Consider the following 23,511-nt stretch of genomic DNA (forward strand, 5'->3'; position numbering starts at 1 on the left):
TGATAGCATCAATGCACCCGGTCCACTCACTCGTTCAAGGGCAACTCAGCTAGCAAATTTCTGTGGGCACTTCGCATTCGTCTCAATAACAGAACCCAAGAAAGTTGAAGAAGCCTTCATGGAACCTGAATGGATTCAAGCTATGCAAGAAGAGCTTCAACAGTTTGAGCTGAATAATGTATGGGAACTAGTTAAGCATCCTGATCCACGGAAGCACAATATAATAGGCACCAAATGGATATACCGCAACAAGCAAGATGAGCATGGTCAAGTTGTCAGAAACAAAGCTCGTCTCGTTGCTCAAGGATATACTCAAGTGGAAGGCATTGACTTCGATGAAACATTTGCTCCTGTGGCTAGACTTGAAGCCATACGCATACTGCTGGCCTATGCAAATCATCATAACATACTTCTATATCAAATGGATGTGAAGAGTGCTTTTCTCAATGGCAAGATTGAAGAAGAAGAAGTATATGTTGCACAACCGCCTGGCTTTGAAGATCCAAAACATCCTGACATGGTATACAAGCTCAACAAGGCACTATATGGCCTCAAACAAGCCCCTCGGGCCTGGTATGACACACTCAAATTCTTCCTGAAGAGCAAAGGCTTCATACCTGGTTCCCTAGATCCCACTCTCTTCACGAAGACATATGATGGTGAACTGTTTGTGTGCCAAATATATGTGGATGACATTATCTTTGGCTGCACCAATCAGAAGTACAGTGAAGAGTTTGGATATATGATGCAAGAGCAATATCAGATGTCCATGATGGGGGAGCTGAAATTCTTCCTCGGTCTTCAAATACGACAACAACGCAATGGCATCTTCATATCTAAAGAGAAGTATCTCAAAGATTGTCTGAAGAAGTTTGGTATGCAAGACTGCAAAGGCTTCACAACACCAATGCCAGCCAAACATCATCTGGGTCCCGACGACAATGGTAAAGAGTTCGATCAAAAGGTATACCGCTCCATGATTGGTTCTTTACTTTATCTATGTGCATCTAGGCCAGATATTATGCTTAGTGTTTGCATGTGTGCTCGATTTCAAGCGGCACCAAAGGAGTCGCATCACTTAGCTGTGATGCGAATTCTTCGATATTTGGCTCACACCCCAACTCTAGGATTATGGTATCCAAAGGGCTCAGAGTTTGATCTGTTTGGATTTTCGGATGCTGATTATGCTGGTGGAAAAGTTGATCGCAAGTCTACATCAGGCACATGTCACTTTCTGGGACGATCACTTGTATGTTGGTCTTCAAAGAAGCAGAACTATGTATCTCTCTCCACTGCTGAATCTGAATACATTGCTGCTGGATCTTGCTGCGCTCAGCTTCTGTGGATGAAGCAAACACTCAAGGACTATGGCATTCATCTGAAGCAAGTGCCACTTTACCGCGACAATGAAAGCGCCATCAAGATTGCCAACAACCCAGTTCAGCACTCGAAGACAAAGCACATTGAAATTCGTCATCACTTTCTCAGAGATCACGTTGTGAAGGAAGATATCGATATCATACACGTCAACACTGAAGAGCAATTGGCAGATATCTTGACCAAGCCCTTGGATGAGAAGAGATTTTGCAAGTTACGGTGTGAGCTAAATATCTTGGAATCCTCAAATGTCCTGTGATCAGGCACACATCCTAACCCTTATGCATATTGATGACTTAGATGTGCAACACACGAAGTAAAGTATATCTTCAATCAATGAAGATATACATTCTAAGTGTGAATACATTAATGTGGAATTTGACTTCGGAGCGCCACGATAATTGTGCGCCGTGTCTGGGTCTAATACTTCCTATACGGTGGGTAACGCCACCACCAAATGTTCTATTTTGAAGTGTTTCACTCATGGCGTTACAATTGCTATGTCTTCACATTTGGTTTGACTTCAATCTCAACATATCTTCATGATTATCTTCACTATGTTGGTTATATACTAGTGTTCTGTCCTCTACAGCTTCACTTATAGCTATGTCTTCTTGTTGAATCTTTTGAACTAAGTGAATGTGATCGGACCCTAACCTCTCTATGCTTTCTATCTCAAATTCTGTCTCTCCATATCATATGCATTCTATTGAAACTGTCGAATGTCTTCTCTACGTCCTTGTCAACAGAAGATACAGAGACAACCATTAAGTCCGTTTTCAATGCTCATTCCTCCACATGAAACCCGGAGAAATAGGAACGACCACCCGACAATCAAGGCGTGCGTGGGACGTGGAACAAACCCCAAAATTCCGCATAATGGCCACGTGTTCCTCAGATGCGAATCGCCAGGGGCACCTGTGTAATAGCGCAGTGCCGCCCATGTACCTATAAATACACACTTCACAGCGGTCATTATCTCTTCTTCCACTCTCGCACGAACCCTAGCGCCACCGCTAGCCCTCGACGACGCCGGCGACGAAGCACTTTGCTGCCACAACCTCTCCGACGCCGTCTTCACGCCGACTGCGGACATCATCCTCTCTGCCGTCACTGTAGGTGTCCTCCGTCGCCAAGTTAGGGCACGGAAGATCGAACTGCTCGGCCTCATCTTCCACTCCGTCTAGCAGTTCTTAGTGTGGTAAATAAAACTTCCTTTTTACAGCACCGTTGATCCTATGGATTTGTCTCTTTCTACCACAAGCAATTTCTATTCACACAAGTTAGATCTCTCTCATACTGCATCTCATAACATGCCTAGTATATTCACTTGTGCTTCACAAAGTAGGTAGATTCCTCCCTTGTACTGATCTGTGGATTCGTACAAATCTGGAACCAACTCCTTATCTATGAGTGAATGTCTTCGCACGATGAGGTCAATGTCTTCTAAACTGATTTATCTTCAAAATCTTCTGAGAATGCATATGACCTCTTCCCCTTCCCTCGCACCTTAATGCTGTCACAGGTACATGTCCGTGGGAGAATCCTTTGGTTCTCATAGTCTGCATTCATTTGCAGAATTCTTAAAGCATCACATAAACTCTCCCGAAGCCAGTTCCTGTTGGTCCAGCAAGCGAAAACCTTTGAAGCCTTTGAACGTGTTGAAGCCTTTCAAGCTAAAGTTTATGGCTTCAGAGAAAGCAGCAAGGAAGGGTGGCAGAAAGCGTCGTGGTGAAACATCCAGAGATCTGCCAGATGAACTCTCAGAACTGTACAAGACAGATCCTGAAGAGGATTACAATCAGCGCAACACCCGAATCCAATGGATTCGAATATATTGGGCAGAACAATGGTTCAAATACTGATTTGTAACCCAGGAGTATGCTGAGAAAAACGCCATCAAGAGACCGTGGGGAGACATCCTATACAAGAATCTTCTACCCAGGTCCAGAGATGAAGCCATTGAACAAGGCTTCTATCCCTGCATGGTCCGTGGGCCACAGCCCGCAGATGCACACCCATCGTCACTACTATGGTATCCTGACAATAATCTATTCAAGCGCAACTTCCAGTTTGCCCAGAACTCAGCGAAGCAGAACAAGAAGACTTTGGGGTTAGACTTCAACCCTGGTCCCTCAACACCAAGGGCAGATGGCACACGAGATGCAGAACCCAATGTCATCGGTCCTTTCTACAACCTTGAAGGCCTCATCACCCGCATCTTGGTTCAAGGGACTACAGTGAATGGGCCTACCGCTGACGCTGAATCAAATGAAGCGCCTGCAGCGCTGAAGACAAAGAAGCCGAAGAAGGCTAAAGCTTCAAAGCCTGCCCCTTCACCAAAAATAGGACGGGCGAAGCCACTGGCAACTGCACCTCCTGAAGACAGTGTGCAGTCTGAAGATTTATCACGCATCTCCAAGCCCCAGAAGGCCAAGATGCCTCTGCCTCACATCGGACAAGAGCTAACTGCTGCTGCCATTCTGCGCAATGACGACATTGATCTGTCAGGTGATGAAGATCTAGCAGATGGCGCTCTTGAGCAACTCATCAAGAGCAAAGAAGAAGAAGACATCTTCAATGATCTGCCTCTCTTTGATGTGACCATCATCGACAACTTCATTGACGAGTGGTTTGACACGCCAAACATCAGCTTTGAAGATCTGCAGCTACCAATTGGCCTCAGTGTCGCTTTCCAAGGCGCTATTGCTTCAGAACTCGCTATTGCCCAGCGCATTGTTGAACTGAAGCAAAAGATTGACTATGAAAAGGCTCAGTTCAAGAAGCATATGGCCAAGCTCAGCGTGCAGGAAGTGAAGAACTTCAAGAGTATGATGCACGAGCTCAAGGAAGCCTTTGTAAAGAAACGTGCAGAAGCTCAGGGTTCGCGTGAGCGCATGAAGACTCTGGCTGACAGATGTGTGCAAGCCTATAATGAGGCTGAGAAGCGCAAGGCCCTTGGGCGTCCTGGCATCGACCCCAGGATGGCCGCAAATAAGAAGAAGCCTGCTACGGCTGAACCCGATGCACCAAGGCAGGAAGCAGTTCTGATTGTCTTCCCAACTAGGATGACTGGCTCGAAGCCAAAAAGCCGGTCAACCGCTTCAGAGCTCAAGAAGACAAGGACTACTGAGGCTGAAGCCAAGAAAAGGAAACATCCTGAAGCCTCTCCTACTGCCCCCTCCAAGAAGAAGAGGAAGACCAAGAAAGATCGGGCTGCTTCCACAGAGCCTTTGATAGTTGAACCTATTTCTATGGTCTATCCTGAAGCTGAACGCCAACTGACAATCCATGAGCCTGCTTCCACAGAGGCTCATGAAGCTGAAGACTTTCCAGCAGCTGATCCCATCGCTGCTGAAGACATTGGTCAACATGACCATGTAGAAGATGGTGCAGTCCTTCCTCAGAACAGCGAACTCATCAGCATTGGTCGTCCACTGACGCCAATTGCACAGGATGCTTCATGGGCGGATCGCCCACAAGAGGAAGAAGACTATGAGGCCTAGCCCACTCCAACTCCACGGGCGTCGCCCGCGTTGCGCAGGCTTCACAAAGGTCCAAGGCCTCAAGTCTCTGCTGAAGACAATCCGGCTGCATCAGTCGCGGAAGAAGAAGAAGTCCCACAAGCTCCCACTCCCCTGTCCCACCAAGAAGCAGTTCTCAAGGAGAACGTGCTTGTGACCGACCCTCCAGCTCGTCAAGTGGAGGATGAAAATCTTGAGGCTGCCACAACCACCAATGAAGCTAATGTGGAGCCCTCCCCAACAAAAGCTTCAGAAGACAGCGAAGCCACTGATCCTGCCACTTCTGTTCCTGAGTCTGCTGCCGGTCCCCAGTTCGACTATCATGTTGAGCACAGGCCTCAGGTACAGAAGCCAATCCCAAGATTGCCAAGGTTCCCAGGTCCTGCATCAGCACCTGGCACCTTCAATATCAATGGCTTCAGGGCAGACAACACATTCTTCGATAGCTCCAGGAACCCCTACTCAAGGGAAAGGATATCATCTGATCAGTTCTGGAGCCATCCTCAGCGAAGCTATTACTCATGCATTCTTTACAACCAAGGTCGCATCTTCCCACACAAGCGCCTAGACATTGAAGCTATAGCTGGTCTGCCCTGTCTGGAAGAAGCTTTGGATTGCTTCAAGGAAGTTGGACTGCTGCCGTTTGTTACTGACCAAGAGCATTGGAATGAAGAGCTGCTCCTTCAATTCTATGCCACACTTCACATCCGCGGGTATAGCAGAGATCCGAAGACTTGGGTCCTGGAGTGGATGATCGGAAACGTTCATCACGAAGCCAATGCATTTGACATCATTGAGCTCACTGGCTTGCCCACTCCTAGCGATCTCTACGAGCATGGCTGTCAGCTGCATAGTGAAGCTATTGAGAGCATCTTTAAGAGGCCTGAACCTGATATGAGTCAGATGCTCAGCATGATGAAGCCATTGCCCCAAGATGCTGCTTATCCCACGGAGTTCTTCATTGAAGACCTTGAGTATCTGCCCAGAACCATCTATCACATCATTAGGCGAACTCTCTGGCCCATCAAAGGGCACTCTCCAAATGCCAAGCTTGAGGGTGCAATGAAGACTTTGGTCTTCTATATTCTTCATGGAAAATGCTTCAATGCACAGGACTTATTCATCCGCCAACTTGCTGCATCAGGCTCTGATTTGTTTGGCTTGAAGTTCTACGCCCCATGGGTGATGCGGCTCATCAAACTTCACTCAGATATCTCATATCAGCCATCTGCTCGCAATCATCGGATTTTTCTTCCTGATGTGGATATCTCTACTGAAGCCATCTATCCTGAGCCTGCCAAGGAACCTCTAAGTCTTCAGAACGCAGAGCATCAGAGTTTCTCTCAGAACGTTGAAGGAGCTGAAGCAGTCACTCGGGTGTATCCTTTGGCTGGCACTACACGTGCACCACACCCTGCTTCCACTGAAGCCACTAATAGTACAACTTCTCCAAGACCCAAGAAGCGCACTCATGTTCTCAACGACCGAGAGCTTCTTGTGGCTCTTCATCAGAAACAGGATAGGCATCATGACTGGCTGAAGCGTCAGATGAAAAGCATCTTGGTGGATGTCAATCGCATTCGCAATCTTGCCACCAAGAATGCTTTCGTTGCACATGAAACCTGTCGCCGCACATGGAAAGGGCTAACAATGATGTGTTCTAAAGATGAACTTCAAGACGATGGCTTCACTGAGCGATTCAAGTTTGACTCCACACCTCCACGAAGGGCTGTGCTGCTAGGAACTCCAACCCTTGAAGACTCTGAGTTCTCTTCATCTGTTGCAACAGTGACTGCCAGAGTTATCGAGGATGAAGATGATGCTACTTCACCATCACCTCCTTCAGCACGCGTCAACTCTGCTCCAAGCTCTTCAGCACCGCCAAACACCACCACCGACCCTGCTACTTCACCTACTCCGCATGGGAACGAGTAGATGCTCTATGTCTTCAAACCTTTTTGGTCCTTACTGACAAAAGGGGGAGAAGCATATGAGGTTGATAGTCTTCAAGCGGTCCATATGGGCGGGTGCTTTATATTTTGCTTCGTGCTTACAACTCTCGTTTTGCTACATTGGGTTCTTTGAGTTGTAACACTTAAACTCGATGGTCGTCTGCTACTTATCTGCCACTTTGTTTTGTGATGATAAATTCCGCATGTGCGACGATAAATTCCGCACTTAGATCATTTTGCAGACGTCCATTTTCCATTATGCATGTCATTATCTTCATATACTTTCACATGCATAGTGGATTGTCATCATAAGTTGACGTGGATCTCCATAAGTACATCTTGCCATGTGCATTTGCATTCCAAAAGCAAATTACTTATATGCACATCTTTAGGGGGAGCCCTTGCAACTTATGAAGACAATTCCTTATCCTTTACAATTTCACAGATTATATTCCCCGTTGAAAACTTCAACTAGTTTGTCATCAATCACCAAAAAGGGGGAGATTGTAAGTGCATCTAGTGCCACCCCTAGTTGGTTTTGGAGTATTGACGACAAACCTAGTTGAGGGACTAATGTGTTTGTGAGAATTGCAGGATAACACAGGTAGAAGTCCCTCATTGATTCGGTTTTCCTACCAGAGATGACCCCTAAAAATGTATGAAGACATTGAAGTCAAAGGTGGTATATGTTGAAGACTATGACAAGAGAAGACACCACATGAAGCCTATGGAGCTCGAAGACTTAGATCTTTCGTTGTTCTTTTTCTTTTGTGTTGAGTCATAGGAACCACCGTACTGTTAAGTGGGGTCCAAGAGAACCAGTCAGAATGACTGAAGTGATGCCTAAACTAAAACCTATGTCTTTGAGTGAAGACTATGAGAGCGAATCGTGTCCAGAGTCGGACAAGTCAGCTTTGCTTGTAGCCCAAGTAAAGTTGCCGTGTGAGTTTGAAATCTAACTGTTGGAACACGTGTTAGTTCCTTAGTGACCCAGGGTCATTTCGGACAAATTAGGTCGGGTTGCCAAGTGGCTATAAATAGCCCACCCCCTACAACCATAAACGGTTGGCTGCTCAGATTCAGAGTATGGCTTTTGTCGTTTGAGAGCAACCCACCTCGAAGCCTTTGAGAGAGAATTCCTTGCGAGGATAAAGCCCTAACCACCCAAAGTCAAAGAGAATTAGGCATCACTTAAGTCTTCTTGTCTGTGTGATCTGAAGACTTATTACACTTGAGGACTGTGCATCCTCCAGCCGGTTAGGCGTCGCGTTCTGAGCATCCAAGAGACATTGTGGATTGCCGGTGAACGAAGTCTGTGAAGGTTTGGGAGTCTACCTTGAAGACTTACCAGAGTGATTGGGCGAGGTCTGTGTGACCTTAGCTCAAGGGGAATACGGTGAGGACTGGGTGTCCTGAGCTGCGTGTTTAGGACTGGGTGTCTGGGACTGTGTGTCCTAAGGTTTAAATACCTAGCCGCCCCAACCAGACGTACAGTTTTCACAGCAACTGGAAGTGGTCCAACAAATCATTGTCTTCAACGAGTCACTGGTTTCATCTTCCCTTCCCTTTACTTATTGTTGCTCCTTGTGAAGTCATTGTATGTTTCACTATCTTTTGTCTTCACTGAGTGACTGCATGTTCTGTTAGGCTTCATAATATCTTGCTACCCGATCCTTACTACATTGCTGCTATTAAGTCATTGTGCTTTCACTCTATTGAGTACTTGACTATGGCTTGCCTAGTGTAGTCTACCTTCCGCTGCAGGGTATTAGGTTTATTTCTATCGTTTGTCTTCATAACTCCCACGTTTTGAAGACTTTCATAAAAATCGCCTATTCACCCCCCCTCTAGTCGATATAACGCACTTTCAGTACCCCATAATACGGCGTGAGAAGTCCGAACACTTTCGACAGTGCGGCACCCTGAACTTATAGCATTATATGCATCAGCTCCGAATCATGTCTTGGGTCAATAGTTGGGTTTGCCCGGCTCCCATGTTTTGGTACCTTATGTTCCGCTATATCAGCTAAGGTAGCACTGGGAGAATTGCTGCGGTTGTGCCCCGGTTCATCTGGGCAAGCACCTCAGTAGAGAAAGCTAAAACTGACTGTCATGATAAGGCGAGAGCTGGTCGCTGTTCGAGAGGTCTCGAGTCCCTAAAGACTTATGCCGCTTACGGCGAGGAGTCAGCTTTGTCTGGCTTAGGCATGTATAGCGCCCCGAATTCGGCCTTCCGAATACTAGGGGCTTCGCCAAAATTTAAAATTGTAGACTTCTATGGCTAAGTGAGAGCGATATAGCATTATAGTCCGATTGCCCTGTTCGTTGCGCTGAGCACCTCCCTCGAAGGACCCAACAATGGGAAAAAGAGTGCTCATATTTATCCCAAACACCCCAGCACTCGTGGTATGGGGGCAGAAGCCAACGACTGGCCATCTCTCAGATTTGATAAACATCCACACAAAAGGTAATATTTTAAATTCAAACAAGCATTGCATAGAGCACATAAACAAGTTTTCATAATACAGGATCACACAGCAAGTTCATTCAAAAATTACATCCTTCGCACACTCGTCCGCCACAAGAAGGGCACCCTTCAGGGCACCCTCATAATACATTTTAGGGTGGCGATACTCCTTGCCCTGCGGCGGCCCCTCCTTCACCGGCTGCTCGGCGTCCATCTTGGCCCAGTGCACCTTCGCACGGGCAAAAGCCCGGCGTGCACCTTCGATGCAGACGGACCGCTTTATGACTTCCAGCCATGCGCAGGCATCCACAAGCCGCGTCACCAGACTGAAGTAGCTGTTGGGAAGGGAGTTGCCAGGCCACATCCGGACTATAAGGCCCCTCATGGCCTGTTCGTACGCCTTGTGCAGCTCGACCAGTTGCTTCAGCTGGTCGCTCACAGGCATCGGGTGTTCGGTCCCAGTATACTGAGACCAGAACAACTTCTCCGTCGAGCTTCCCTCCTCGTCCTGGTAGTACTTTGCGGCATCTGACACGCTACGGGGCAAATCTGCGAATGCTCCTGGAGAGCTCCGGACTCGGGTAAGTAAAAAGTAATTTACTTTCACATGCTTGCTTTGCATAATGAATGACTTACCCGCCGCTATCTTCCTCATCTCAATTTCCTGGAGGGCCTTTTGGGCTTCAACCTTGGCACGCTTTGTGCTCTCGAGGGCCGCGGCAAGCTCGGACTCTCGCGTCTTTGAGTCAAGCTCCAAAGTCTCGTGCTTCTTCACGAGAGCCTGGAGCTCTTGCTGCACCTCGCCCACCCGTGTCTCATGTTTCTCCCGCTCGGTCCGCTCCCTGGCCGCTTTGTTTTCGGCCTCGGTCGTGGCCCCTGGCACATCCATGATGATCCTATCATTTTGCAACCACATATTTATATATATAGACAAGGTATTACTTACCTTTGTTCTCCTCGAGCTGCCTCTTGGTAAGGCCGAGCTCTTTCTCGGACCGCTCGAGGTTCTGCTTCAGTGCGGCGACCTCCGCAGTCAGTGCGGCAGAGGTTAGCAGCGAAGCCTGCATACGCATATAGACATACTTATATTAGACTCCTGCAGATATTATTTGATCCTATATTCGGCTTTTCTTTGTGAACACCAAACAGAGCATCAGGGGCTGCTGTCTATGCGGTAATATTTTCCTATATTTTAAATACTTACCTCAAAGCCTGTTAGAAGGCTGGCACAGGCTTCAGTCAGTCTGCTCTTGGCGGACTGAACCTTCTTGATCACTGCACTCATAATAGTGCGGTGCTCTTCGTTGATGGAAGTGCCATGAAGCGCTCCCAGTAGGTTGTCCAGTGCCTCTGGATGGGCAGAGGTCACGACACGGGCGGCTCGCCCCTCTTGGAAGGGGCCGCCTGCCAAAGTCCGGAACCACTAGAGGTTCCGGCGTGGTGTTCGGCTGAGGGCCGAACTTGGAGCCCACGGGAGTCTTGCTCCCTTTGCGCCTGGAGTCCGGAAGGTCGCCTTGAGGCGCCTCCAGGACTATCTCCCCCCGGCTCAATGCCCCTTGAGACAATACCTCAACATTGTCCGTAGGGCGAGGAGAGGAGGCGGTTGGAAGTGACTCACTATTCATATCCGACGAGTCCAAGGAACTGCCTGACGAGGATACGTCGATACGGGTTCGGGGCGGACTGCATGATCATATTTGGCATTAGGAAAAGTAGTGCAATAAAAGTATGCTATGAGCTACTCTTGTATCCGAATACTTACGACTTCGCCAGGGCTTGGCCCTGAGTAACCACTTGTCTTCGCTGTCGGCGGCGGTGGTGGAACAGTCCGGAAGGAGAGTCCTTCCCTTCTTGGACCCTTCGGCCTCCCCGGTTGGGGCGGCCTTCCTTTTCTTGTCTCCCCCGGCTGGAGGGGGAGAATCTTCATCTTCCTCCTCCTCGTTTTCATGGGGGGAGTGCGTCTTGGAGTTATCGGACGATGAGTCCGATACCACCTGGCGCCGGGAACTCTTTCGGGTTCCCGTGGCCTTATTCTTGATCTTCTTCTCCGGCACCTCATAAGGAGCCGGGGTCCGCATCTCCGTCAGGAGAGCATCTGCAGGGTCTTCGGGCAGAGGGTCCAGGTAGTCAATCTACTCCGATGTCTCCACCCAGTCCTATCAAAGGCATGGGAGCTCAAATCTTGCACGGCACGGTTAAAGTATGGAAAATAAATACCCTACGAGATGTACAGAACTTACCAGATTCGCACGGCGCGTCGCGCTTAGCCCGCGGTCCTCGGTAAGGGGAGGGGGGACCTCGGCGCCCTTGAACAGCACCTTCCAGACGTCCTTATGCGTCATGTTGAAGAACTCGCGTAGAGTCTGGTGCTGGGCCAGGTCGAACTCCCATAAGTTGAAAGCCCATTGTTGACATGGGAGGATCCGGCGGAAGAGCATGACCTGGACTATGTTGACAAGCTTGAGTTTCTTGCCTATCATGTTCCGGGTACACTTCTGGAGTCCGTCCAGCTCCACCGATGAGCCCCAGGACAGGCCCTTCGCCTTCCAGGAAGTAAGCCGAGTTGGGATTCTGGATCGAAACTCAGGGGCCGCCACCCAGTTGGTGTCGCGCGGCTCGGTGATGTAGAACCACCCCGATTGCCACCCCTTTATGGTCTCCACGTAGGAGCCCTCGAGCCATGTAACGTTGGGCATTTTGCCCACCATGGCTCCGCCGCATTCCGATTGTTGGCCGCCTACTGCCCTCGGTTTGACATTGAAGGTCTTCAGCCACAAGCCGAAGTGGGGCCGGACGCGGAGAAAAGCCTCGCACACGATGATGAACGCCGAGATGTCGAGGATGAAATTCGGGGCCAGATCATGGAAGTCCAGCCCATCATAGAACATAAGGCCGCGGACCAATGGATGGAGGGGAAACCCCAGTCCGCGGACGAAGTGGGTGAGGAAAACCACCCTTTCGTAAGGTTCCGGGGTAGGGACGATCTGCCCCGCGGCTGGCAGCCGGTGCGCAATATCCGCGGCTAAGTATCCGGCCCCGCGTAGCTTTTTGATGTCTCCCTCCGTGATGGAGGAGACCATCCACTTGCCTCCCGCTCCGGACATGTTTGGAGGGAGTTAAGGAGAAGGATGTGGACTTGGGCGTTGGAGTTCGAGTGCGCGAGAATGGATGAGCAAGGAGGAAGAAGGCGTGGGAATAAAAAGGTGAACCCTTCTCCCTTTATAAGGGCGGACGAAAACTATGCGCCCCCACCAGCCTGGTAAAACTCGCTTACCCCCCAAGCGCCGTAATTGATGGCGCGGTTGGGTTACCCACGTCTGTATTGATGGGAATCCCGTAATAAGGGGACACGATCTTTGCTTCGACAAGACGTGCCAAGGAAACCGCCTCGCGAAACACGCTGAGTTTAGTTGCGAAAGGCGATTCGAATGGTGACCTGGTTGTGGTGTGATGTCACACTGCAAAACGCATCGGCAGATTAAATTTGTGGAAATATTATTCTCTCTACGGTTGTATGTGGAACTTGTTTTGCAGAGCTGGACAAGATCCTCGTGTTCAAAATCTTCTATGAAGTATTCGGAGGAGGAACCCTCCTTGCAATGCCGAAGACAATCTGTGTGTCGGACTCATCATCATTGAAGCCTGGTTCAGGGGCTACTGAGGGAGTCCTGGATTAGGGGGTATCCGGACAGCCAGATTATATCCTTTGGCCGGACTATTGGACTATGAAGATACAAGATTGAAGACTTCGTTCCGTGTCCGGATGGGACTCTCCTTGGCGTGGAAGGCAAGCTTGGCAATACGGATATGTAGATCTCCTTCCTTGTAACCGACTCCGTGTAACCCTAGCCCCCTCCGGTGTCTATATAAATCGGAGGGTTTAGTCCGTAGGACGAAGAACAACAATCATACCATAGGCTAGCTTCTAGGGTTTAGCCTCTTTGATCTCGCTATAGATCAACTCTTGTACTACTCATATTATCAAGAACAATCAAGCAGGACATAGGGTATTACCTCCATCAAGAGGGCCTGAACCTGGGTAAACATCGTGTCCCCGGCCTCCTGTTACCATCCGCCTTAGACGCACAGTTCGGGACCCCCTACACGAGATCCGCAGGTTTTTACACAGACAGTCTCTCTAAAGCAACCCTGCAACCAAATAACAAAGAGTCTCTTGTGTCCCCAACACACCCAATACAATGGTAAATTGTATAGGTGCACTAGTTCGGCGAAGAGATGGTGATACAAGTGGTATATGGATAGTAGATAATGGTTTTTGTAATCTGAAAATATAAAAACAGCAAGGTAACTAATGATAAAAGTGAGCACAAATAGTATTGCAATGCTAGAAAACAAGGCCTAGGGTTCATACTTTCACTAGTGCAAGTTCTCTCAACAATAATAACATAATTGGATCACATAACTATCCCTCAACATGCAACAAAGAGTCACTCCAAAGTCACTAATAGCGGAGAACAAACTAAGAGATTATGGTAGGGTATGAAACCACCTCAAAGTTATTATTTCCAATCAATCCATTGGGCTATTCCTATAAGTGTCACAAATAGCCCTAGAGTCAGTACAAGAATAACACCTTAAGACATAAATCAACCAAAACTATAATGTCACCTAGATACTCCAATGTCACCTCAAGTATTCGTGGGTATGATTATACGATATGCATCACACAATCTCAGATTCATCTATTCAACCAACACAAAAGTAATTCAAAGAGTGCCCCAAAGTTTCTACCGGAGAGTCAAGACGAAAACGTGTGCCAACCCCTATGCATAGATTCCCAAGGTCACGGAACCCGCTTGTTGATCACCGAAACATACATCAGGTGGATCAATAGAATACCCCATTGTCACCACGGGTATCCCACGCAAGACTACTACCTCTTGAGCACTGCGTTGGATTTCCTTGAAGAGGAAAGGATGATGGAGCAAAGTAGCGTAAGTATTTCCCTCAGTTTTTGAGAACCAAGGTATCAATCCAGTAGGAGGCTACGCGCAAGTCCCTCGTACCTACACAAAACAAATAACTCCTCGCAACCAACATGATAAGGGGTTGTCAATCCCTTCACGGTCACTTACAAGAGTGAGATCTGATAGATATGATAGAATAATATTTTTGGTATTTTGTGATAAAGATGCAAAGTAAAATAAAAGAAAAGTAAAAGCAAAGGAAATAACTAAGTATTGGAAGATTAATATGATGAAGATCACTACAAAAAAAGACACATCCGTGACATTTTGTGCGGAACAAATTTTTTTTCTGTCATACATATGACACTTCTATGATGATAATTGTGACAAAACCCGGTATCATCATAGATGTGGTGGGCTCCTACTTCTATGACAAAAAATCATGACAGAAAATGGGATTTTCATCCTGGGCGGGCCGGAGACGCAGCTGCATGACATTCTTTGGGCCGTCCATGACGGAAAAAACTATGGTAGAAGCGAGGGGGAGGAAAATTTCAGGGAGTTCCCGGTTACAGTGGGAGGTCGGGGGCCGAGCGATGCGCATTTGTCTCATACACGTACGCGCGTGTGTGCGTGGCGTTGGCTCTAACTGAACCCGAGCGAGGCGTTGTGCTCTAACTGCACCCGAGCGATTGCACTGCAGGCTACGCGTTACTAAACCCGAGCGATCGATCGATGGCTGTTAACTGAACCTGATCGAGCGATTCCTTCGCTAATGCTGCTAACTGAAGCCGATCAATTGGATGAATAGTGAGCGTTGTGGGGGGGGGGTGGATTGAACAGTGAGCGGTGGCGTTGCCTTTGGATGAACAGGACCCCGTGGTGTGGTGGAGGGCTGGATGAACAGTAGACGGTGGAGGGGTGCCCATGGAGGGGTGGTTGAATAGGACCCCGTGGTATGGAGGGCTGGATGAACAGTAGACGGTGGAGGGGTTCCCATGGAGGGGTGGTTGAATAGTAGCCGGTGGAGTAGTGCGCGGTGGAGGCTGGATGAACAGGAGCCCATGGAGGCTGGAGGAGGTCGACGGTGGAGATGAACAATATCCCGTGGAGTCCCGTTTTGCGGTACGCCACACCCCTCCTGATGAACAGGACCCCCGTTTCGACCGTAGGAGGTCCGTTTCATCCGTTTTGCGGTACGCCACACCCCTCTCGATCAACAAAACCCCCGTTTCGACCGTAGGAGGTCCATTTTGCGGTACGCCACACCCCTCCCGATCAACAGGACCCCCGTTTCGACCGTAGGAGGTCCGTTTCCTCCGTTTTGCGGTACGCTAGACCCCTTCCGATGAACAGGATCCCGTTTTGAATGTGGCCGGTCGAACACAAGGTCGTTTCCTCCGTTCTGCGGTACGCCAGGCCTCGTTTCCATCGCCTGTTCCGTCCAAGCCCTCCCGATGAACACGACCACGCATTCCGTTCCGACCCAGCCGGTTGGCTCCCACGCATTCCGTTGCCTCCCGATGAACACGACACATTCTGTTGCCTCCCCATGAACACGATGCATTCCGTTGCCTCCCTATGAACACGACGCATTCCGTTGCCTCTCCATGAACACGATGATGACGATGTTTCTCCATTCCGAACAAGCCATGTACACGAGCCATGGCCGTACGTATGCGCGAGTAGGCGTTCGAGACCCCACCCATATGTACACATACATGGTCGTATTTTCTTTCTTGCACACCGGCCGCTGTACGTACGTGTACATGCTACGTGCGTGCCTCTACTACGACACGTGCGCGCCTCTACATCCACCAGTATATATGTACGTACACGTTCGCGACCAAAATGACAACGCTACGTACGCTTCGACCAGGTGGGTCCCGACTGTCACGCACTTCCTTGCATGCGAAGATGTAGCTGGTGGGTCCCAGCAGTCAGGGGGGAAACGTTTTTTTCGCGAAATATGGTGGCCCGTCCGGTGGGTCCCCGCTATCAGGTGGAGGAATAATTATTTTGCACGTAATAAGGAGACACTTCCTTGTTGTGGCCGTGGACCCAGCTGTCAGCCTCTCCACGTACAATCCACGTCCGATGGAAGCCGTTCCTTGACCGCGTTGACCACGCCGCGCCGAGAGCACCAGGGCGGTGTACGACAGTGAGGCCTAGGAAGGGGACGACGTGGAGCCGGGGAAGATGCGGCAGTGGATGCCCACGCGTAGAGGAGTACGAGGGTTCACTGGTTCGCTGCGGTGTGAGGCTGTTGTCGCCGCAGAATAACAGGGGGTGTGGGTGAGTAGAGGGATAGCCTGGCCAGCAGTGGGAGTAGTAGGGGACGGTGAGGCCTCCGCCGCATCGCAGCCGGCCATGGGAGGCAGGAGCACGAGGCACGACCAGCGCTGGTTTGGGCGGCTGGAGCAAGAAGACCAGAGGTTGAAGAAGCACTACGGCCGTTGGATGGACATCGTACGGTCACTAGAGCTAGAATCGTGCATATTGACTAACTTGACAAAGCCCTCCGTCCCCGTCAACTTAGTAGGCCCACAAGTCAGCCTGCCACTATACTGGGTCCCAGCTAACAGGGGGAGTATTCATTTTTTTTGTGCGTAATAAGGAGGCACTTCCTTGCGTGCGAAGTTATAGCTGGTGGGTCCGAGCTGTTAGCGGCGATAACATTTTTTTCACGAAATACAGAGGCCCTTTCAGTGGGTCCCTGATGTCAGGTGGAGGAATCATTATTTTGCACGTAATAAGGAGGCATTTCCTTGCGTGCGGCCATGGACCCAGCTGTCGGCCTCTCCAGGTACAGTCCACTTCATATGCATGTCGGTCGGTGACCACGTTGACCAGGCCGCACCGAGAGCACCAGGGCGGTGGACGACGGCGAGGCCTAGGAAGGGAACGACACGGAGGCAGGGAAGACTCGGCAGTTGTTTCCCATGCAGAGGGGAGTACGACTGTACGAGGGTTTACTGGTTTGTCTGCCGTCGCCGGAGAATAACAGCAGGTGTGGGTGAGTAGAGGGTTGGCTAGGCCAGCGATGGGAGTACGGTAGGGCGGTGAGGCCTGTGCAGCAGCAGAGCCGGCCGCGGGGAGGAGGGAGCAGGAAGTCCCGCCGGTGCTTGTTTGAGCTGCTGGAGTAGGAAGAGCAGAGATTGAAGAAGCACGACGGTCGTTGGATGGCCATCCAACAGTCACGGCTTCTGCGTCAACCTTTTTTTAGGAAAGCCTCAAATCTGTGGAAAACAGCATACAACCCATCTGCCATTATTTCTAATAATTTACAGCCCATTTGCTAATTATTAAGGTTTTTTTGGAGCCCATATTCTTTTTGTTAGCATTACAGCCCATTTTGTGGCCACGGTTAAAAAATTATACGAAATTTTGCATATTTCGATGCGGTTCGAACTGTTTTTAATCCCGAAATTTCGACTCACTTTCAAACTGATTTTAAAAATAAATGTATATCAATATAAAATCCAACAAATTCTCCATGCATAAAAATTAATGTAATTTAAAATCTCTAAATGAAAAAAAAGATATTTGAAACTAATTGCCGGTATGATGTGTTTTAAAAATGTACAGCCCATTTCTCATTACTAATGGGCCATTTTCTCGGCCAGCCGAATGAAAGCTCTCCTCGTCTTGAAAGATTTGCAGCCCAACAGGCCTGACAAAGTGACTTACTTGGCAAATCACAAAAAAATTGGGTTGTGGCCGTGGACCCAGCTGTTAGCCTCTCCACGTACAATACTCTTCCGATGGAATGTCGTTGACCACGTTGACCACGCCGCGCCGAGAGCACCAAGGCGGTGGATGATGGCGAGGCCTAGGAAGGGGACGACACGGAGCCGGGGAAGACGCGACAGTGGATGCCCACGCGGAGAGGAGTACGAGGGTTCACTGGTTCGGCTGCGGTGTGAGGCTGCCGTCGCCGCAGGGCCTGGCTAGCGGTGGGAGTAGTAGGGGGCGATGAGGCCTCAACGACAGCATAGCCGGCCACTGGAGGCAGGAGCAGACGGTCTCCACGGCGCTGGTTTGGGCGGCTCGTGCAAGAAGAGAAGCGATTGAAGAAGCAGCAGGACCGTTCATTTCAAATCCAACGGTTACTACTGCTAGAATCGTTCGTTGACTAAGTTGACAAGCCCTGCATACGCGTCAACTTAGTAGGCCCACAGGTCAGCCTCCCAACCGGTGCGCCCCAGATGTCAGTGGGAGGAAATATTTTTTCGCGTAATAAGGAGGCACTTGATTGCGTGCGGCCAGGCCAGCAAAGGGAGTAGGCTGGGCCGGGGAAGCCTACGCGGCATCACAGTGGGCCACAAGAGGAGGGAGCAGGCAGTCCCGCCGGCACTAGTTTAGGCGGCTGGAGCAGGAAGATCAGAGATTGAAGAAGCACGTCGGCCGTTGGATGGACATCCAACAGTCTCTGCTGCTAGAATCGTGTGTTCACTGACAAAGCCTTGCGTAAACAAGTCAACCTCGAAATCTGTGGCGTGTACAGCCCATTTGCTATTATTTTTGTAATTTTTACTCATTTTCTAATTCATATGGAATTTATTGCAGCCTGTTCTCCATTTTTAGAATTGCTGGCCATTTTCTGGTTAGTACCATGGTCAAAAAATTAACTAAATATGTGGGAAATTTTGAAAAAATTCGTAAATTTTTGCTAGGGAACGAAATATTCTTAATCCAAAAATTAATAGCCATACTAAAACAAATTTAAAAATAAATTAGTACTATGTCATGTTAAATCCAATGAAATACGTATAAGATATCAGTGAAGAACAAAAACAAAAAAAGAAACTTATATCCCATTTGCTATAATTTTTTTTGGAATTTTCAACCACTTTTGAAATTACTTTTAACACACATTGACCATACTCTTAAGCCAGGCCAGAATGCATCCCACCTCGTCTTGAAAGATTTGCAGCCCAGTAATTTAGGGAAAACAAATAGGCCTAGCTTGGGTATTCTTCAAAAAGAAATACTGGGCTACCTATTTTCCCAAAGAACTAGTGCATGAGAATTTAGCTTTATTTATTTATTTATTTATTTATTTACTTATTTATGTTTAGGGGACCATGAGCATGTACCTGGGCCGGATTCATGTGAGAGCCTCCCTTCCAGTTAATTATGGGCTTCTCTATTGGGCCTTCATCAGTGGGCTGCATGTTATCAACAAGTGGAAAATGTGTTCCGTATGAAAAATTGTATGCGCTACGTACGGTACGAGGCACTAAAGGATCGAACCGTGCAACGACTTCCAAAACATTATGTTTATCGTTCTAACAACACATTTATTCAACCAACAGACGAAATATACTACTGATTGTACATTGAAAACAGCAGTAGCAGCAGCAACCAGGGCTAGGGGTGCAACAGAAGCAGTAAGCAGGCCAGAAGAGTGAAGACCTCCACGAGCATCCACGAGCATCCAACTGCCGCGACCGTCGACGAGCACCATCCAAGACGTGTTCATGCCGACCCAGTACATACCGTTAATGTAGTTGAGGCTGACGGGGATCGGATCGCAGCCAAGGGCGTTGATGCTCACCACCCTACGATCGTTATGCTGCGTGACACGCCGTTTCTGAAGATCAGGCGGCATCAGCAAGCAAGGAGCTGTCTTAAAAAGCTCCAGCCTAAGGGCTTTGAGTAAACGGTACAGCCCCGACGAGCACGCGGCGAGGGGCATGGTACTGAGATTGTCCACAGGCAAAACAATGAGCTTGATTAACTCTGTGGGGAGCGAATTCCAGCCACTCTTTCGGTGGACGCTGCTCGATTATGCCATTGTTAGTGCTTGGGTTTCGGACGAGGGGGGGGAGGCGCCTTAGCTGGGATGGAAGATTGGACGAGATTATGTGCGGACAAAGATGGAGAAGCGAATATGTGCTGCGGGAAGTGGACAGGTGATGATGACTACAGCACACCGCTTGACTTACGAGACACATACCAGCAGCATAGGGTCATGTCGATGCCAGACAACTTGCTTGAGTGATCACAGTACTGGTACTCCCTACAGTGCTATGCCCTAACTTGCTTGAGTAGAGTAGTAGAGTAGGACTCTGCTCTACTACTAGCACCGGAGGAGTAGTATATTCTAATCTAAAATAATTACAAACTTCAATGCCCGAGCATGGAACGACTATGAACCGTGCTCAAAGAACGTGTCTACGTGGTGTTTGGACATGGGCGACAACCTCAACGCCAATGGTGCTGCTCCCATTGCACCGTATGTGTTTCTGTCCTTCCTGTTCAAAAATGTGGTAGAATGCATGATTTCTTTTGTGCTTATTCGTATTAAATCTCGTAGTAACTTTCTCATATATTCAACTGGCGCAACGTACCCTACAGCCACTCCCGTTTCATGGATGGCCTGGTCGATGCCTCCAAGGAGCCCTTCGTCCACTCCTATGAGTGCTCGATGTCGTTTTGTGGCTCGCCGGCGGACATGGTGCATCACCTCACGGATGCGTGCAGCGGTCACTGCTGGCCCTTGGCGAAGAACATCAAGTATAAGACGTGCTACCCGTTCACCATGAGTCGCTGGAGGATCACTGTTGATACGTCTCCGTCGTATCTACTTTTCCAAACACTTTTGCCCTTGTTTTCGACTCTAACTTGTATGATTTGAATGGAACTAACCCGGACTGACGCCGTTTTAGGCAGAATTGCCATGGTGTTGTTTTATGTGCATAAAACGAATATTCTCGGAATGACCTGAAACTCCACGGAACATCTTAGAAAAAATAATAAAAAATCCTCGCCAAAGATGAAGATCAGGGGGCCCACACCCTGTCCACGAGGGTGGGGGCGCCCCCCCTAGGGCGCGCCCCCTACCTCGTGGACCCCCTGGATGCCCTCTGACGCCAACTCCAACTCTACATATTTTCTTTCGGAGAGAAAAAATCAAAGAGAAGAAATCATCGCGTTTTACGATACGGAGCCGCCGCCAAGCCCTAAAACCTCTCGGGAGGGCTGACCTGGAGTCCATTCGAGGCTCCGGAGAGGGGTATTCGTCGCCGTCGTCATCATCAACTATCCTCCATCACCAATTTCATGATGCTCACCGCCGTGCGTGAGTAATTCCATCGTAGGCTTGCTGGACGGTGATGGGTTGGATGATATTTATCATGTAATCGAGTTAGTTTTGTTAGGGTTTGATCACTAGTATCCATTATGTTATGAGATTGATGTTGCTATGACTTTGCTATGCTTAATGCTTGTCACTAGGGCCCGAGTGCCATGATTTCAGATCTGAACCTATTATGTTTTCATGAATATATGTGAGTTCTTGATCCTATCTTGCAAGTCTATAGTCACCTACTATGTGTTATGATCCGGCAACCCCGAAGTGACAATAATCGGGACCACTCCCGGTGATCACCATAGTTTGAGGAGTTCATGTATTCACTATGTGCTAATGCTTTGTTCCGGTTCTCTATTAAAAGGAGGCCTTAATATCCCTTAGTTTCCGATAGGACCCCGCTGCCACGGGAGGGTAGGACAAAAGATTTCATGCAAGTTCTTTTCCATAAGCATGAATTACTATATACGGAATACATGCCTACATTACATTGATGAATTGGAGCTAGTTCTGTGTCACCCTATGTTATGACTGTTACATGATGAACCGCATCTAGCATAATTATCCATCACTGATCCGGTGCCTACGAGTTTTCCATATACTGGTTTACACTTATTTACTTTCCCGCTGCTACAATTACAATCAATACAAAATACCAAAAACATTACTTTTGCTGTCTTTACTTTTGTTGCTGCTACCACCACTATCATATTACTTCGCTACTAAACACTTTGCTGCAGATACTAAGTTTCCATGTGTGGTTGAATTGACAACTCAGCTGCTAATACTTGAGAATATTCTTTGGCTCCCCTTGTGTCGAATCAATAAATTTGGGTTGAATACTCTACCCTCGAAAGCTATTGCGATCCCCTATACTTGTGGGTTATCAAGACTAATTTCTGGCGCCGTTGCCGGGGAGCATAGCTCTATTCTTTGAGTCACTTGGGATTTATATCTGTTGGACACTATGAAGAACTTGAGAGATCCAAAAACCAAGATCTATCCCTCAACTACGAGGGGAGGTAAGGAACCGCCATCTAGCTCTGCACTTGATTCTCCTTCTATTATGAGTAAGCTAGCGACACCTACACCTACTTCTGCTATTCGTTCTGATATGTCGCATGTTATTGATGATGCCACTTCTGCTATTCATGATACTTATGATGAAACTGCTTCTATGGCTGATACTACTGTGCCCCTTTGTTAATTTCTTGATGAACAAATTGCTAGGGCTAGAGAAAAAGAAATTATTGAATCTGAATACGATAATGATAGTGATGATGAAAATATGCCTGTTATTCCTGAGGGCTATCTTTTTGATATGGAATCTTCTGCCGCTATTTTAGCTTGCAAGGATAGATATGAGCTTAAGAGGTTATTAGTTAAATGGAACAAAGAATCACTTAGAGATAAAATGAAACCCGACCCTGCTTTTGCTACTTCACCTATATGTGTTCCTGATAAGGATTATGAATTCTCTGTTGATCCTGATATAATTACTTTGGTTGAATCTGATCCGTTTTATGGCTATGAATTCGAAACTGTTGTGGCACATCTTACTAAGTTAAATGATATGGCCGCCCTATTTACTAATGATGAGAGATCGCGTTACTTTTATATACTCAAAATATTTCCGTTCTCATTAAAGGGTGATGCTAAGATATGGTTTAATTCTCTTGATCCTGGTTGTGTGCGTAGTCCCCAGGATATGATTTATTACTTCTCTGCTAAATATTTCCTTGCTCATAAGAAACAAGCTGCTTTGAGGGAAATATACAACTTCATGCAAATTAATGAAGAGAGTCTCCCACAAGCTTGGGGAGGCTTCTCAAGTTACTTAATGCTTTGCCTGATCATCCTCTTAAGAAACCTGAAATACTTGATATCTTTTATAATGGACTAACCGATGCTTCCAGAGATTACCTGGATAGTTGTGCTAGTTCTCTTTTCAGGGAAAGAACACCGGATGAAGCTGAAATTCTATTCAATAATATGTTGACAAATGAAAATAATTGGGCACCTCCTGAGCCAGCTCCTGAGCCAACTCCTGCTCCAATTACTGAGCCTATTCCTAAACCAACTCCGAAGAAGAGAGGTGTTCTATTTCTCAGTCCCGAAGATATGCAAGAGGCAAAGAAATCTATGAAAGAAAAAGGTATTAAAGCTG

Source organism: Triticum urartu, chromosome 6A, assembly GCF_056163025.1.
Source record: "Triticum urartu cultivar PI428250 chromosome 6A, HENAU_Tu73, whole genome shotgun sequence".
Taxonomy (NCBI): Eukaryota; Viridiplantae; Streptophyta; class Magnoliopsida; order Poales; family Poaceae; genus Triticum; species Triticum urartu.